The sequence below is a fragment of the Vulpes lagopus genome, chromosome 6, assembly GCF_018345385.1.
Source record: "Vulpes lagopus strain Blue_001 chromosome 6, ASM1834538v1, whole genome shotgun sequence".
Taxonomy (NCBI): Eukaryota; Metazoa; Chordata; class Mammalia; order Carnivora; family Canidae; genus Vulpes; species Vulpes lagopus.
In genome coordinates this window covers 49,374,500-49,390,631 of record NC_054829.1, presented here as the reverse complement: position 1 = coordinate 49,390,631, position 16,132 = coordinate 49,374,500, and the positions used below count along the sequence as shown (strand labels likewise).

Sequence of the window (16,132 nt, the reverse complement as noted above, 5' to 3'; positions counted from 1 at the left end):
TGTACATTAAACAAGCTGACTGGAGAATTCTCTGGTCTTTGAATTAGTTATGAAGAAAGAAACATTCATTATCTCTTGTGACAGTAAATGTTGCTGGAGTGACCTTAAGATTATTAAAGGTGATGCCGGGAAATCATTTCAAGAACATGGACACACATGGGAATGGGTATGAGCAGTGAGCTATGATCACCCACAGATATTACTATTACAAGACCAGCACACAACAAGCAGATCGAAGCATGGTAAATGCAAAGACATGTGAAAAAAATCTCCCAAATCAGAAAGAACAGTCTGAGATTCATAGAATGATTCACTTGTATGGCCCTATCAATAAATAGTATTCACTAACATATATGGATTTATTATTCATCTATACATTATGCCTAGGGACTACCTTGGAATACTGGCATGGTATAGTGGTTAAGAGCATGGAATGTAGAGCCAGACAACCTGGATTTGAATCTGAGCATCTGTCTACGGCCATACCACCCTGAACGCGCCCAATCTCATCTGAATCTGAGCATCTCTGTTCTGGACAAAATAGGTGACTAACCTGAGCTTCATCTGCATGTTTTCTCACAAAACTATTCTAAATATTGAATGAGCTAATGGATTTAAAGTCCTTAGAACAGTGACCAATACATACTGTTCACCGTATACCATTTATATTACCATTATATATTATGTACATAATGAAGATAAGCACAAATGAAAATTCTAATATTTGAATTTGCTTGCACAACTCCACCTTTGACAACAATCTGAGGGACAGTTTAACTTGGGAACAAAGGATAATCAAAAGATGAAGATGCCCATCCCTGTTCAAGCAATGACCAGGAAAGATAAGACAAAAAGGTGCTAATATTTGTCCTGACAGTACGTGGTATCTTGGACTTCACTCACTATTGAAGTAATTTGCTTCAAATTGCTTCAAGATTAGATTTCTGAAATCTAGAATAGATTTCTGAAATCTAATGTCACCCTGCTTATAAACTTCAAATTATTGTGATCTTTGTGGGCATGAATCAGTATCCCAAATTCACTGAAAAGTTTGAGTTTTAGGGCCTAGCAGGCTGTGGGGCAGACCCTTGGTGGGGACAAATTTGCCAGGGTAATCCCTCCTAGTGGTACTTGCCAGCCCATCAACCAGGCTGCCTCTTCCTGGTGACATCCTAGCTACTAAGATACCTTAGGTTGCCTTAAATTCCTGTAAGTGGAATTGTAGAGAACTGACACTCTGTAGTTTCAAACTTTAGAATTTAAGGAATCTAGATTTATTTAGGTATGTAGATTCAAATTACAAAGTTTATTTTTCCTTTTTCAGTTTTATAATCTTATTGGGGTATGAGCTAAAGAAAAATAGGCAGCCATGGTTAAATAATGATATTGAACAATATTTTTCAAGGCCCTGAAAATCCTTTCTTGTGAGAGGTCATCCTTTGTATTAGAAAGATCTCTTAAAAAAATTTTAAAAAAAAGATATCTTTTAAAAACACATACAGTAAAATGACTGATGATGCTCTATATTTAGGACTATTACTACGATGTCATCACATGGAAAGGAGCTAGAAAGCTCCAACAAGGTCACTGGTACTGTATCAGACCCTCTTAGGCCAACTTCCAGACCTCACATCATTGCAGCGATCACAACACAGCAAAAGCATTCGCATTTGCCTTACAGTTGTCTGAACATCCACTCACAGCCTATGTTGTAAGCTATCCTTACATTACAATCAACAAAGATTCACCTTATCCTAAGTTTTATGATTTGTCATTGGTCACAATGTCTCTTTTTCTCTTTTACAAAGAAAAATAACAATATGACCCTGAGTTCAAAAACCCTAAGAAACACTAACTTGTAACTAAGTCAGCCTGCCTCTGTGGCATTATGTAAGCTCTCCAAGTCATGTTCCATTTTGTAACAGATTTATCTAAAAGCAGTGATACTCGAAGTACTTTTTATTTCACAGAATTTACCATTATTACCATTCCTTGAACCCGTGAAAAAAATCAAGAAACAAACTCTTTAAGTCAAGATATCCTTGGAGAATAATTTAATAAATAATTTAATAACCATGACTACTTTCAAGGAGCAAAGCAGTCCTATTTCTGAGTACCTCCCCTATATTTGTACTTCTGAGCCTCATCTCTATGGTGCTCACTAAAAAACTCATGTCTTGCTGAAAATGACTTCACAAAGAAATCTTCACTTCTCTGTTTTCAAATCACTGCAAATTGTCATGTCTTTATAGAAATCACCATCAAAAGGCGGTGAACGAAAACCAATAAAGCAACTGTTATTAAAATTCATAATTCTTTCTTCCAAGTAGGTTAATAATGGGTTAACTGTAGTTTTTACATTTTTTGAAGCGTTTGAACACAATAAAATTTTCGTTCTCTGGCACTGCTGAAAGAGGGTACCTTTTGAAAAATGTTTGATGTCCAATATATTCTCCATCTTACCTACAGCACAAGACTTACTTAAGTGTTCTGCATTCTAAGTTTTATCTTCTAAGGAAGCTCCAAAGAATTTTTCAACTTTTTCTTCATAATTAGTGCCTTTCCATTTCTTGCCTCAAGGAAAAGGCAAATTATCATCTTTCAGGTTATATTTGCAAGTGGTTATCTTTGTTCAGTTGTGTGCTAGTAAATGTTTAACAACCAGTTCTCCAAACAAAAACAAACACAATAAAACATAAAGCCTTCACTAGTAACATCTGCCAATTTCGGTGGTATAAATACTTCCAACAGAGCTGATTTCAAATTACCAATATAATGATATTGAATGCAGAATTAGGAAGAGATATCTCTACCATATAGATACAACAGAAATAATGTCAAGAATGTTGATAAGATGCAATAAAATAATTAATAAGTGATTAATTTTGAAGATGTATTACCTTTCATTTTCATATAATTTATTTAATTGTAAGATATATTTAATTCTCAATAATGTATGTGTTTAACAATCATCTTTCACAAGCCATTAAGAGCTGGCTCCAGTACACCACTTCTTCTATTATGACAGTTAATCAAAATTTAAGCTTATACTCTCTTCATGATAGTAAAATCCATATTTTAAACATTCATCTAAATACACTGTACACTTTTTTTTATTGGTTGCTATATTTCTACTCATGATAGTTAGAATATGTTGCTATCTTCTTTCAAGTTCATGGAGGAAAAGACTAAATGCAGGACATGAACTTGATATTACTGTGGAAGTCAATGTTTGATTTTGTTTGAGAAATTACATTCTCTTTGGCTGATTTATGATATGATAAGTTGTTAAAAAAAATAAAACTGGCTGGAAAAATCTCTGAAAAGTCCCAGAAAAATCACAATGCCACTGTGAGGATCAATGATGATCAGAATAATCTTTTCTCACTTAAAGAGGCCTTCGATGTCAATACAAACTAAACTAATGAGCTCAAGTTCCTATTAGCACAGAAGTTCAGTACTTTCTAATCAGGCATTTTCCAAGGCTTTAAAAAGAAAGCCACAAATCATAAAACCTTCCTCATAAAGTATACAGAAATCATAATCTTCACACTCCAAAATTCTTTTTATAATTATTGCAACTAATGCTATTAGTAGCAAACACTATTGCTAAGCACTGGTTTGGCTATTATATATAGCACCTCATTTAATCCTCATGGAGGATTAAATCCATTTAACCACATGGAGGAGGTACTTCTGCTACTCTGATTTTTTTTAAAGATTTTCTTTGTTTATTATTTATTTATTTATTTATTTATTTATTTATTTATTATTTATTTGAGATAGAACACAGGAGAGGGGCAGAGGGAGAGATAATCTCAAGCAGACTACACACTGAGTACTGAGCCCGATTCGGGGCCCATCTTACCACCCTGAGATCAAGACCTGAGCCACAATCAAGAATCTGATGATCAACTCACTGAGCCACCCAAGCACTCCCTATCATCCTCATTGTAAAGGTGAGCAAACAGGTGAGGTTTACATAGATTAAATAATTAGACTAAATAATGCTGGGAATAAAGCTGAAACCCAAGCCCAGGTTTACCTAACTCCCAAGCACTTCTTTAATTCCACTATGTTTCTTAATTCCACCCTGTGATCTTTATCTCATTTGTACTCCACCCAGTATTCAAACCAGAAACCCTAAACTTTTTAATGTTGTGTAGTCTTTTGTCTCTTACACTTAATCACTAAAACCAATATGTTATACTTCCAGATAGGTCTCATATTTATTTGTCCCTACTGTTCCTATCCTGTTCCAGGCCAACCTCCTCTCTGGCCTAGCAAACTACCATAATCTTCTGCTTGGTTTCCATTCCTTCCATCTTGCCCCAATCCCCTGCATCTTCTTGCTCAATCATTCTCAGCAAGAAGTTAGAATAATCTTTCTAAAATTAAATTCTGATTATGTCAATATATTCATTAAAGTATTTCAGGGAGGGCTGGAGCTAAGACCAAAGTCCTTAAAGGGATTTCTCCAAGCTCTTCAGGATATGCTCTTCAGGCTCTGATATTGCAACTTCCTCTTCTATGGTGACCACCTTCTGGTTCTCAGAAGATGCCAAGCTCTTACCAACTGGCTTTTAAACAAGAATTTTCTTCCCCTGAGGGGCTAATCTTCTGTTCCTACCCTTCCCCAACACTTTCATTTTGATATGGTTAATTATTGAAATCTGAACTTAAAATTTCTGGTGCCAAGACTACATATAGCAGGAATTCAGTGGACCCTTGCACAAACATTTTCTTCAGCTAGATTATATCATATATTTGTTCTTATAGGAGAGAAGCTATCAGCCATTTGAAATGATCCATTATGATGATCTAATTAACCATATTCATTAGTATCACTCTGCAAGGAAACACAAGGATAGTTTAACTTCCCAGGGGCCATTATCAAAAAAAAAAAAAAAAAAAAAGAATGGACCAGGCAGTTTTTACAGAATGAATGCACAAATAACATTTCTAAGTTAGAAGACTTTGTACTTTCATTGAGATAATTTTGGGGACCAGAATATAAGAAGCAGTAGTAATAACTCTTTCTAAGCAGCAAGTAGCAATTTTCTATACGAATCAAAGCAGTTTTTAATAGAAGTCAGATGATTTCAAGATACAGATTATAAATATTTTATTGATGACTGTTTCATTAGAATATCAGTTAAATATGCAAGGGACTTGAGAATTCGGAATGTTCTGGCTGTTGCTCAGAGCAGACTCTTCAGATTTCAACATAAAATCCCCAAGTGTATGACTCTTTGTGAGTACACAAATGAAAAAAAAAATCACTAGGATTATGCAGGTGATATAGTCTTATCTGTGTAGGTACTTTTGAGGGGCTGTTTACACCTACAAGCCTAGATTCTTTCAACACACAACAAAAAGAAAGACGGGATAAGGTCTGGAAAAACATCAATATTTTTTTGTCTTTTAACCTATTACATCAGCCAGCATTTCCTTATAGTTGTGATTATTACATTACGACTTGATTACTAACTATTATTGCCACAGTTGGAAAAGTAAAAGCCCGGCATGGGGCCATCTCCATTAAAGGAATATGAAATTCCATAACAAGCTCTAGGGCTGCATGGCTGCTGTGTGGTTGAACTCAGAAGTACATAAGTATCTACTTAAGATGCTGTTTGAAGGAGAACCCTAACTTACATCATTATTTCATTTAGTTTGAACTGTACCATGGATTTTTCCATTAAGCAATATTAGACACTTAAACACTATACTGAGGTTATTCGTGCTCTAAAAAAAAAGGCTGTGTAATTTTTTTTTCTATTCTCATTTCAGAAGATGAGAATTTTCTATCACATGTATATGCAATCCAGATTTTGCCTTATAGAACAGACTAACTGGTTACATAAACTAGAGAACACTAGTTATGTTAAAGAGGCAGAACTGAGAAGGGAAGCATTAATATTCATGTTTGGTAATATGGGCACATGCCATTTAGGAAACCAGAGAGAAAAAAGCTTTAGATGCTGTAATGTAACAGGCCCAGGAAGTACAAAATTAAAAAAAAAAAGTCAAATATATTCAAAGCATATAGATTGATGTTGATAGGGAAAGGGAATTATGATACTATTTTACATCTATTCTTCTTTTATGTGTCACTCAAATGACAAGATGGCCTTGGATGAGAAGTGAGATCTGATGAAGTTTTTTGACAGTGTTTTTAAGACAAAATCTAGTGATGGAAAACACCAAGCTACTTAAATATTAAATATTTTATAGAGGGTAATCATCATAGCAAGAACACTACAAATCATATATATATATTTGATATATATATTTCAAATTAGTAAACTAGTATATATTTGATTATGCATGAGACAGACTGCGTATGTGAGAGTGTGTGTTAATATACACTCAAAATAATAGAGATATCTAGGGAAGATATGTTACTTGATTTGATTTTCAAAACCAGAGATTTGGAGATTTGTTTATTCAAGTGACCATAATTGTGTGAAGAAAATCTATATTTAGCAGGATTAAAGCTTTCTTGAGGTGAGGATGAGGTTACTTCTCCTTTTCTGTCATACTTGCCCATTTTCTTTCCCATGTGGGATTCCTCTCCTTAGAAGTGAAGGCATATTTCTGATTGGAGCCAATCTAAATCTGGATATCCTCACTATCAGAGAGAGGAATTCAAAATGGTTCCAAATCTCAATATCTACACAATTAACCTTCTCCTTCTCCCAAAGGCTTGGCTCAACCCCCCTTTCAATCCTCACTCTACTGATATTAGCAAGAGCTTCATCTCTGAACAGGATGAGAAATGAGTACGAGTAGAACCTGGAAAAACACAGAGCCTGCAATTTGCAAAGATGCTAGAAGAACCACCTTGTATAGAGGCATCAGGTAGTACAGGAAATGATAAAGTCAGAATTCCCTCCCCAGCCCTGTGGCTGGTTCCACAATCTCCTGATTCTGGATAAATCACAGAAGCTGAAGAGACCGTTATTTTCTCACTTTAGAAAGAGCAACACCAATAATATTAGAAGATTATTATTTAAAACTTATTAAAATTTCTCTTTCTTTTTGCCACCATCGCTGAAGTGCCAGTAGCCAAAGTGAAGTTCAACCCCTCGGTGATTTTCTGATGGGAACGAAAACTATAAAAGGCATTTCAATGCACCTTTCCACATTTGCAGTAAGATGTTGTCTTCCTCCCTTTACAAAAAGCTGAGACAGAAGAAACACTGATCCATGACTATCCAAAAGGTTGATAGAACTACACACAGTGTGAGGACACTACAAAGGTCAGCAAATTGGTATAAAGTAGTCCAGGATTATAGGAATGAGTACAGCGAGAGAAGGCAAATGGTGCAACTGACCATGTGGGCATTCACTCTAGACTAAAACTGGACAGAGATCACAAAAAGATCCTTGAACATAAAGCCAAATCCCATCAAGAAGGAAAGGAAAAGGGCAAATACAAGGAAGAAACAATTGAAAAGATATAGGGATAAAGTAATCTACATACAACTTTAAATAAAAAGTGTAAAAATGAAAGAAATATTGGAATTATATATAATTTGATCATTAATAAAATTGTGCTCATAAATGATTCCCCCCCGCAAGCAAATATGTGTTCCTTATTTTCCCCCGGATGTCTGAAATAATTTTCTTGCTCCATTAAGAGTGATGGACTCCCATAAAAACTGTTTAATCTAGGACCCAATGCTTAGGTGAGTCACAGTATACTGAAAACCACTACTTGTTAATCTCTGTTGATATTTTATATTTTGTGCTCTCCTAGTTTTTATAATCTAGACATTCATGAGTAACAATGCTTTGTCCTTCTCTTATAAATCATGCACACAATTTTGTGTTTTTCTCTTTACAAATTAAAACACACCACACCAAAACTTTAAGAAGTCAAACAAAAACGCCTAGTGCTTTTGTTTTCTTCAGTAAGTATAAAGTAAAAGAAATGTTCAAGTGAAATTTAGGGAAGTAAGGGAGGACAAAGGGAATGGAAGCAGCTAAGCAACCATTGAATGATTACTATTCAGTGAGCCCCAATTACAAGCCATACACTGTACTAAGTGCTTTCCATGGACTGTAATATAGTTCCTACACTCCCCCAAGTGAAAGGCAACATGATTATAAATTGCTTAGACAAGAAAACTGAAATGAAAGCTAAAAGTCTTATTGAAGATTCCATTGTGGGTGAATGGGAGACCTACACAGATAGCCATGTATGTGATCCAGAAGAGAAAAGAGAGAGAGAGAGAGATTGAGATGGAGATGAAGATAAGAAGAGGATGGACTGTTCACTTCCTTCCCCCACGTCCAAATTCATATTCAACTTATAAGCAATTCGCATGCCAGCTGTTATTCTGCTCTTTTCTCTGTTCTCCAATTAGTGCTTTCAGTGAAGGAAAATAAAAAGAATGAAAATTTTAATATAAATAACCTCGAATTTTCTTTTTTTTTCAAGTGAACCATTTGCAAAAATTGGCACTTTAAATATCACTAGTAGTAACTAATTACATTTAACCCATTTCATAGCTGTTTCCATCACCTCAGTGTGTTCCATAGAGTTAACCAATACTGCCTTTCTATTAAAAAGTCTATATAGGGCAGCCTGGGTGGCTCAGTGGTTTAGCGCCGCCTTCAGCCCAGGGTGTGATCCTGGAGACCCGGGATCGAGTACCACGTCGGGCTCCCTGCATGGAGCCTGCTTTCCCTCTGCCTGTGTCTCTGCCTCTCTCTCTGTGTGTCTCTCATGAATAAATAAATAATATCTTTAAAAAAGTCTATATTAAACAATATGCATATGAGGTAGGTTCCAGTGTTTGCTAATCAGTTAGCAAAATGCCATTAATTTAGCTTAGTTCAAGGTAATTGGTTACTATAAAAAATATAATTCCCCAGGTGCAGGGAGATGCGTAGACCTACTTTCCACCTAACTAAGGCAGTGATTTTGACTCTCAGGAGCCATAAGCAATCTTTGGAGGTGCCCTAGGGAACAACTGTAGCTAGAGGTTGGGTCTCTTGACCCTCTTTTTCAATCTCTAGCAGAGTGACTCTGTTCCTACATGATTTATAGACTAGAATTTGAGTAAGATTTTGGCTAAGAAACAGTTCAGTTCAAAAAATCTTGAAAATCACTGAGGTAAGGGACTTTCATTTTCTCCAAACATAATTTTGAATATAAAACCAATTAATAGTTGTTACTTAACACTGTCTTCAAAGCTCCCATCAAATTATATTCTGGTGTTATTAATGAAACCAGGATGACAATGAACTCTTTAGTAAAACCATATAATAATATTTAAGTAGCAAGGTTTTAGTGGTTCGATCTGCCTCTTTCACTGAAGTACACTGACACAAGGCAAAGTCAGAGCAAAATAACAGTGTTTGAAAAAGCTTAATAGTCCTTTAACAAGATAAAATAATCATAAGGTTTTTTTTAAATTTATAAGGTATGTATTATGAGAAGTAAAATGAGTCCGATCTGATTTGTCCTTCATAAAATAATATTAATGGCCCAGTACATGCTGTCCTTTTTGTATGCAAATATTGATTATATACTCCTGCAATTTGTCTTTATCATCACCAATTTCAAGGCAAAAGCTCCCCCATTAAAAAAAAAGAAAAGAAACAAAGAAAGAAAAAGGAGTACTGTACATAGCGTTTTCTAACATTTAGGAAGGGATTTTTCCTGTCTACAAGCATTTTAAACTTGGTGTTAATACTACAAAATAGCCTCAAAAGGCTGTACAAATGTAAGGAATAATATAGTTAAACTCAGTTGTTTGCTTCCTATACATGAGAAACTACTCTAGACTCTGAAAACATAACAATAGTAGAAGGAGGAGAAGGAGGGAGAAGAGAAGAAGCCAGGCACCCCTCAGAAAACTTTTTTCTAGAGGATACCTTAAGGTTCAGGATTTTTTTTAAGAGCTCTATGAGATATTATTGCAGCATAATTCACATACTATACAATCCACTCATTTAAAAGTTACCATTCAATGTTTAGTATATTCGCATGGCTGTGTAACCATCACCAAAATCAAATTTTAGAACCTTTCTGTCCCTCTAAAAGAAACCCAATAGCCACTAACAGTCACTTATCATCTCTTCCTATACTACCAGGTTCCACTCCCACCCCACCAGCCCTGACCCCCTACTAATATTTCTGTTTCCAGGGATTTGCTATTGCATATAAATGGAAGTCTACACTATGTGTCTTCTGTTACTGAGTTTTTTACTTAGCATAGTGTTTCTAAGGTTCATCCCATGTAGCATGTGGTATTTTATTATTATTTTATTGTTGAATAACTTCCCATCATATGGATATACTCTATTTTATTCAACCATTTACCATTAATGAAATTTGGGTTGTTTCCATTTGGGGAATGGAAATAAGTAATACTTTAAGAACATCTGTGTCAGGGCACCTAGACTAGATGTCACAGTCAGTTTAGTGGCAGATTCTTGATTTCAGTGTGGGTCAAAATTTCAAGGTCCTGGGCTCCCACATGTGGCTTGATCCCAGGAATGCAAGATCATGACCTGAGCCAGAGCCTGAAACTGAATCAGATGCCTAACTGACTGAGCTACCCAGGTGCCCCTAGAAGAATTACTTATAGATTCGGTATGCAAAAGCCTTTCCAGATAGATTTGTATAAATATTCTCCAGCTCTGTGGGTTGTCATTTCACTTTCTTGATCTTATTTGCAACACACATGTTTCTAATTTTCCTACAGTCTCATTTATGTTTTTTATTGTTGTTATTTGTGTTTTTGATGTCCTATCTAAGAAAATATCTGAGGTTAGGCCTTGCATAATGAGTAAGAAAGAATCAGATTAAGAATAGTAGAAGCACATTCCAGGGAGAGGTAATAGAACAAGCAGTACACTGAAATCCTCTTCCGTTTGTTTAGAATAAAGGAGAGTCCCACAGAGCCATACTGAGCAACTTTGGCACACCATATACCAGCATTAGGATGTACAATGTGGTTCCCAGAAGGATATTATTGACATTATCCTATTGCTACCTGCAGGTTCCACTCATTCAAGGAGTGAATGTCTTTTCCGCAAGACATGCGGAAAGAAGGTCAACATAATGTAAACATTTAAAAAAATATTTCTATTTCTTCAAATAATTAAAAGATTTGTGTTCTCTAATTTGGAGGCCCGGAGGCAAAGCCCAGTTTACATATTTTTAGTTTTCATTGTGATTCTGCACTATATCTAGGAGACTAACAAGTATACCTTAAGAGCTTTTTTTTTTTTTTTTTTTTTTTTTAAATCACTGTTTGTTTCTCCACTCTTTTCTTTTTTTTTTTTTAATTTTTATTTATTTATGATAGTCACAGAGAGAGAGAGAGAGAGAGGCAGAGACACAGGCAGAGGGAGAAGCAGGCTCCATGCACCGGGAGCCCGACGTGGGATTCGATCCCGGGTCTCCAGGATCGCGCCCTGGGCCAAAGGCAGGCGCTAAACCACTGCGCCACCCAGGGATCCCCACCTTAAGAGCTTTTAAAAAATATCATCATTATATGAAAAAGATGGTAGGTAAGAAAAGACATCTCTTCTATCTCTGAATCCAATATTTATTTGGCCTCCTCTTACAGCTTTGATCACACTCCTCCTGATCTTAACCTTTGATTAGAGTCCAAGCTCCTTGATATTTCCTAGCATGTCTATTTTCCATTCATTTATCTAACAAATAAATATTTATAAGATCTAAGTCACTGTGTGTAGAGCACAAAGTCAGATTGAACGCCGCAAGAGCCAGAGAAATGGAGTCATAGCTTACACTGCAGAGCTCCCCTCAGGGTCTCGGCAAAGCGACCCTTTAAAGGGCCTTTGCCTGATATCACAGGCTGGAGCTGTTTCCTCCTCTGACCACCCTGCTTCACCATTCCAGTCTTCCTTCAGAGCATTTCCTTAACAAATCACTTACACACCAAACCTCACCTCAGGAATTGCTTTTAGGGAATTTAACTAAGACCTTATGATAGAGGAAAAACATAGAAACACGATCCACCCATGAAGATACACAACAAACAAGACAGATTTACATTTTTCAAGGAAGCTAGACTTAGAGAACTCTTTGCACAATGAGGCCATCTATCCCCTTGCTTTAACTAGCACTACACTAGCAGATGCTCCATAAGTCTGTGTGGGGTGAAGAATCATGTACAATTATAAAACATGTATACCCGATGACTACACCCTATGCCTCTGATTGAGCAATACTGACCAAGAGGGATTTCAGAGAAGAAATCTATTTAACTGCAGAAGGCAGGATTAATACTAATTAGTGGAAATTAAATGTATCAATTATGGTAAAGCATACAGATCACTCGGACTTAATCTGTCAGAACTATGAAATGTTTCTCCCACAGAAATTAGAGGAGCAAGAAACATAGTGGGAAGTGGACTAAGATGAATTCAAAACTTGAGAAGTCTAAATTGTTTATGTACCATTCCTGAATGTTTTGGCACCAGGAATTAGATAGCTTTGAGCATGCTGACAATCTTATCACCCCGTTTTCCTGGAAATGCTGATTACTCTAAACCTCAACCTAAGTAAAGAATTTTTCGGGCAGCCCGGGTGGCTCAGTGGTTTAGCGCCGCCTTCAGTCCAGGGCCTGATCCTGGAGACCAGGATGGAGACCCAGGATGGAATCCCACATAGGGCTCCCTGCAGGGAGCCTGTTTCTCCCTCTGCCTGTGTCTCTGCCTCTCTCTGTGTGTGTGTCTCTCATGAATAAATAAATAGAAATTTAAAAAAAATTCTCTGTATTTGTGCTGCTGTGTGATAAAGTGAGAAGTCACTCAGGTCTGGCCCAGGGATGAAGCGAAGAGAAAGAAAAAGAGGCAGGAGGTTACAGGCAGCTGCTAACAAAGGGGGAAAGCAGAGTTTGAGAAGGAAAACTCAAAGCTATCAAAGTGGGTAAAGGCTAGAGAAGGGAAAGAAAATCAGCTAAGGTTTAAAATCTACATAGCTAGAAGAGTGAATGTGGAAAACCAGAGAAGTAGCTGAATGACTTATATATGCAAAATAATAGTAGTATTATTATTAATACTACTTCCAAGTATCTTCCAAGATATTGGAAGATATTTTGTTTGAGAAGGCCAGATCTGGGGCAGCCCCAGTGGCGCAGCGGTTTGGCGCCTGCAGCCTGGGGTGTGATCCTGGAGATCCGGGATAGAGTCCCATGTCCGGCTCCCTGCATGAAGCCTGCTTCTCTCTCTGCCTCTCAGTCTCTGTCTCTGTCTCTGTCTCTGTCTCTCTCTCTCTGAATAAAATAAATAAATCTTAAAAAAAAAAAGGCTAGATTTGCTACCCTAGGCCTGGCAGCGGTGTTAGGAAACACTGCCCCCTAGAGGTCCTATATAAGAGAGTTTCCCTCACAAATAGTAGTAGCCTAGGGACAGACTCAGACTTCCCAACCCTGGGATCCTCAATGAAATCTCAAAGGGGACCCCAAACATTGGTCCAATCTTCTGAAGACCTGCACTAGGTAGTGAGCTTACTGAAGGAGGTCATATTAGAATAAGATTTTTTTTTCTTTTTCTAATCCCCGGCAACCCCTTTGGAAATACTACCTGTTTTTAATTTATTATATAGTTAATGTATGCATACAGACACAATTCAAAAGAAACAAGAAATATATACAGTTAAAAATACTCTTCCTTGCATCCTCTGCCTCACAGCTCTCCTGCTTAAGATAATACACACTGCTTTAGTTTTTCTATGGTTTTTTTGGTGTTATTTCATGAATTTTTTAAACAAATGCCAGCACTGTTTTTCTACATGTCTGACCTCCTCCTCCCACCAAGCCATTTAACAATGTATCTTGCAACAGTTTGAAATCAAAATATATATGAAGACCTATTCTTTTTAATAAGTGCATAGTATTCCATTATATATGTGGGGTTTTTGTTGTTGTTGTTGTTGTTGTTGTTACAGATTTGTTCATCTAGTTCTTTACTATTACATACTTAAGTTGTTTCCATGTTTTTGCTACTACAAGTGTTGTAATGTATATCCTTGATAGATATATGTATGTAATATGTAATATTACAAACACATGTGAGTGTGTCTGTAAGATGAATATATAGAAATGAAACAACTGACAAAATCTAGGTGCATTATGTTTATTTACACTTCCAAACTGACCACAAATTTAACAATTTATGCTCCTACCAGCAATATAGACTTCATTCCCACACATATTGCAGATATTGCATTACCATGTAGATTTTATCTTTGTCAGATATTGCATTATCATGTAGATTTTTATCTTTGTCAATCTAATGGATTTTTTTCAAGTCTCTATTTTCAGTTTTCATCAACCTTATTATATAAATGTCAGACTAAACTAATTTTGTCTATTTAAGGGACATTTGTCTTTCTTTTTCTGTCCATTCACATTTTTTGACTATGCTTCTCTTCAGCTGTAGTACTTTTTCTTATATATGCTATGCTTTTACTTTCTTTTTTTTTTTGAAACATTATTTTGGATATAAATTGTAAATATTGTAATATTTTCCTGTTTGACATTTGCCTTTAATTTAATTTAGGATTTTCCCTCAAACTTACCTTGTATTATTATTACCATCATCATCTTCATATTTAGTGTACTCAAATAAAACAGTCTTTTATTTATGGCTTCAGGGTTTAATGTTATCAGTGTTTAATCTATTCTGAGATTTTTTTTAAAAACCTCCTGGATTCCTCTAGTTTTTTTTTTTCTTTTTTTTTATGTTTAGCTCTTAGATAGCTTCAGAATACACATACAGACACAGACACAGACACACCTCCTTTTAAAAAATTCAGATGAAATGGTTTATCTTGCACTCTAGATATGGCTTTACCAAAAAGCTCTTCTTGCTATTTAATTATTAGTAATAAAAAGGACTAGAGGATAATTATTTCTAAATCCAAAGTCCTAATTACTTTCCAAAGATATTTTCAGACATCCACCTGTCTAGTTACTAAAAAGCAAGTCAAATCTTGTGTATAATTTATTAAATATTTTATAATTCATTGTATGATAAATGTAACAGGAAGTTACTATGTTTAGGTTAAAACTGTTATGAGTGTTTTAGTGAGATTAAAAATAATATTTTCTAAACAGGATATCAAAAAAGCTACCTGCACTTCCATGTTTATTGCAGCATTATTTTCCAAAGCCAAGATATGGAAACAACCTAAGTGTTTATCAAGAGAAGAGTAAATACACTAGATACAGTATCTATCTCTCTTGCCCTGTCTTTCTCCCTATCTACTAATGTTATTCACTCATGGTGAATTAAGAAGGAAATCCTGCCATTTGCTACATCATAGATGAACTCTGAGGGCATTAAGCTATGTGAGACAGAATAGATAGAGAAAGACAGCAAAACAAAAACTGTATGATATCACTAACAAGAGGAATCTAAAAAAGAAAGCAAATTCATGGGAACAGGACAGTGGTTACCAGAGACTGCAGGTAGAGGAATTGGGAAGATGTTAGTTAAGGCTACAAGCTTGCAACTAGAAGATAAATATGTTCTGCAGATCTAATACACAGCACAGTGATTGTAGTCACTGTATTGATACTATATCATACACTTTAAAGTTGCTAAGAAACTAGATTTTAAAGTGTTTTTACCACAAAAAAAAAAAAAAAAAAAAAAGATTGACTCTCATTTAATCATGTGATGTGATAGAGGTGTTGGCTAACATTGTGAATGAAATCATATTGCAATATATACGTATGTCTTAAATACGCTGTGCGTCTTAAATGTACACAGTGTTATATGTCAATTATATCACAATTTTTAAAAAATGTTCTAGATATTTGGCATTTTCTGCTTTAAAATGTCTTCCAGGCTAAAACTCTGACTGCCAAGCTCTGAGTTATAGGACTCTGCAGGGTCAGTCTCTGGTCACCTGTGTACTAGAGGCAATACAATATTACTTTTGATGCTTATTATCATATCTCAGAAAATTTTAAACCTTCACAAAAGTAAAGAAAATGGTCTAACGAATCTGTATATATCCATCACACAGCTTCAACAAACAATAGTTTGCCATTCAGTTTCTCCTATCCTTCTCATTTAAAGAAATAATCAAGGGCACCTGGGTGGCTGAGTGGTTGAGCATCTACCTTTG

At 35.7% G+C, this 16,132-nt stretch overlaps 1 protein-coding gene and 1 pseudogene across 1 annotated transcript in view; one reads left to right on the top strand and one right to left on the bottom strand.

The window, feature by feature from the left end:
* The window catches only part of MDGA2 (MAM domain containing glycosylphosphatidylinositol anchor 2), a 778,807-nt gene that overhangs the window by 403,459 nt on the left and 359,216 nt on the right, over positions 1–16,132 (bottom strand).
* LOC121493287 lies at positions 1,545–7,469 on the top strand (annotated as a pseudogene).